The sequence below is a fragment of the Orycteropus afer genome, unplaced genomic scaffold (assembly GCF_000298275.1).
Source record: "Orycteropus afer afer isolate SDZICR_OR568_19922 unplaced genomic scaffold, OryAfe1.0 scaffold00357, whole genome shotgun sequence".
Taxonomy (NCBI): Eukaryota; Metazoa; Chordata; class Mammalia; order Tubulidentata; family Orycteropodidae; genus Orycteropus; species Orycteropus afer.
The window spans coordinates 3094143-3097315 of NW_006921944.1; positions in this window are offsets into that span (position 1 = coordinate 3094143).

Below are 3173 nucleotides of genomic sequence, written 5' to 3' on the forward strand. Positions count from 1 at the left end.
GCAGCTGGTTTTACAATCAGAAAGTTGCCAGTTGAAAGCTAAGTCAGAATAAAGTTGAACAATCTTATACATCCCCAACCTACACAATTTTCATCTCTACTACAGGTAGATTAATTATCATGATGGTGTGTGGGCTTGGTGGGCTATAATATTCTAATCTGCTTGCCCTACAATCTCCTTTGCTTGTTTTGGAAACATTCTTAACAAACATTAAATTTTCATGGATTCCTGTTCAAAATCCCTTGTTATTCTAAACATCCATCAATATATTAGCTATCAATAAGTGTCTCAGATTATGATTTACTTTAATATATTTCATTTTAATACCATTGCTTTCTAATACTTATATCCCAAAAAATTGTTCTCTCCAAGTGATCATTTCTAGCTTACTTCTGATACTTTGTGTGATAGTTAAGGTCATGTGTCAACTTGGCTGGACGGTGATTCTAAGTGGTTTAGCAGTTGTGATGTAGTTATCCCTCTTGAGGAAATCAGATATGTAATCATCTCCATGATGAAATCTGCTATGAACAATCAATCAATTGAAAGGGAGTTTCTTTTGCAATGTGGCCTGCTTCCAATATATATGGGAAAGATCTCTGGGTTTTTGCTTGGAATTCTGCATCGGGCTACTCATCATCTGGACTTGAACAAATGGCTTACCATATTGCCTGCCAATCTTAGATTTGTTGCCTTTGCAGCCCAAAAACCAACAGCCTGCCATTTTATCTGTTAATTTTGAACTTGTCAGCCTCTGAAGTCAGCAGCCTCTGTATTGCCTGATGTTCTTATGTTCATCTTCTGTTCATCAGCCCCTGCTGCTGCATGAATCAGGATAAGTCCACAGCTAGACTTTGACCCATGGACTTGAGACTTGCCAGCCTCTCCAACAGCATGAGCCATTTCCTTGAAATAAATTCCTGTCCCTCTCCCCTCTCTCTCTCCTTTCTCTCTCTCTCTCTCTCTCTCTCTCTCTCTCTCTCTCTCTCTCTCTCTCTCTCTCTCTCTCTCTCTCTCTCCCTCTCTCTCTCTCTCTCTCTCACACACACACACACATGTATATATGTGTGTATATATATAATCAATTTCTCTGCTTTTGCTTCTCTGGAGAACCTAGCCTAAGATACTTTGCCAACAGATAGTTCGTAAAACGTAGGTTTGGTGATAATGACCATTAGTATCAAATTATTGTCAAGGTCAGAGGGGATACCATAATGATTTTGGGTCTACATTAATCTAAAACCTGCATTCCATTTATACCCATCTGGAAGTTTGGCACCCTTTACACACAAAACACACTTTGTTAGAAAATTGATTACAACAATCATTGAAGAAGAGTAACAAATATCTATCAAGATGATAATAAGCACAAAATTATTAGAATATATTCAAACATAGTGTTAGAATTTTACTTGTGTAAAGTAAAATTGTTTTTTATATAATAACGTTTATTTCTTAAAAAAAAAAGAAATTGTGAGTTGAACGAACATCTACAGAGTAAATAGGTTTTCCATTCAAAAATTCATATGTATTTTGATTTGTTACATTGATTGCAATCCTCAGTATAACAGCACTTTTCCCACTTCCTCCTTGTGCTTACTGACTCCATTAACACTTCTTCCCTATCCCTTCCTGCCTACTAAGTTTTATCCCTGGACAAATGCTGCCCTTTTAGTCTTGATTTGATTATTCTAAGTATATCTCCCTGATGTTATTGTTCACGTTATAGACATGCCTATGTTTAGTTGAAAGTAGAGCCACCGGAGTTCAGTTCTAGACCTGAAGGGGGTATAAAGACCCTAGTCTTGGAGGTTCCACTGGTGTCTATCAGAACTGTAGGCATTGCCATTTTTTATGACTTTTGAATTTTGTTTCATATTTTTCTCACATTCTATCCAGGGCTTCTTGTGATTTCTTTCAGGTTGGCTGGCAGTGATAGCCATCCACCTTCTAATAGTGGTCTCAGTGTCATGGTGGCTGTGGTTCACATGGTCCATTAGTCCGTTGGAGTAATTATTTCCTTGTGTCTTTGATTTTCTTCACTCTCTTTTGCTCTAGATGTTGAGAGAACAATAACTGCACCTTGGATGGCCACTCACAAGCATTTAAGACCCCAGTTACTATGCACTAAAGTAAAATGAAGAATATTGTCTTTGTGGACTATGTTAGGCCATTGTCCTTCATGTCCTCTGAGACTATGGTCCTGAGCACCCAGACCCAGGGACATATTCCCTCAAGGTGTTTGGCTAAGAAGTTTTCATAACTTTGGTCCCTGTATGCTCTGCCATATTTGTAGATATATTTGCAGCACATATATACACATAAGTAGAAATATCTTCTCCCAAAGCTATATTCATGGGTGTAGTCTTATTTTCTTTTCTATTCCTTTTCAGCATGTATGTCTATCTATGTATCTACTTGTATATTATTGTTATTACTAATATTGCAGAATTATTGGTTCCTACTTCTTTTAATTTAGTGTGATTGGGTGAAAAGTTACAGAGGAACTTGGTTTTCTATTCAACAATTCATACAATTTTGTTTTGTGACTTTGACTGCCATCCCCACAATGTAACAGCACCCTTCCCACTTCTTCCTATGTTTACCATTTCCCCTTGTCCTTATTTCCTATCCTTTCCTGCCTTCTGAAGTTTACCCCTAGACAAATGGTGCCCTTTTGATCTCTTATTCTTTGATTTGATTATTTTGAATGTGTATTTCCCTGGTATTATGGTTCACCTTATAGGCTTATCTATCTTCTGGATGAATGTTGAGCCACTGGAGTGAATTCAATTCCAAGCTTGAAGTGTGTCTAAGGGTTATAGTTTCAAGGGTTCCACCACTTTCTATCAGACCAGCAAGCCTCATCTTTATGATTTTAAGTTTTGTTCAACATTATTCTCCTATTCTATCTGAGACCTCCTATAGTGATTCCTTTAAGAGTTGCCATCAGTAGTAGTCAGGCACCATCTTGTTCCTCTGCTCTCAGGGTCATGGAGGATGGGGCTCATGTGGTCCATTAGTTTTTTGTACTAATTATTTCCTGTATCTTTGATTTTCTTCACTCTTCTTTACTCCAGATAGCAAGATCAATAGCTGCAACTTAGTTGTCCACTCACAAGTTTTTAAGATAGCAATTGTTACCAAAGTAGGATGTAGAATATTGTCTTTGT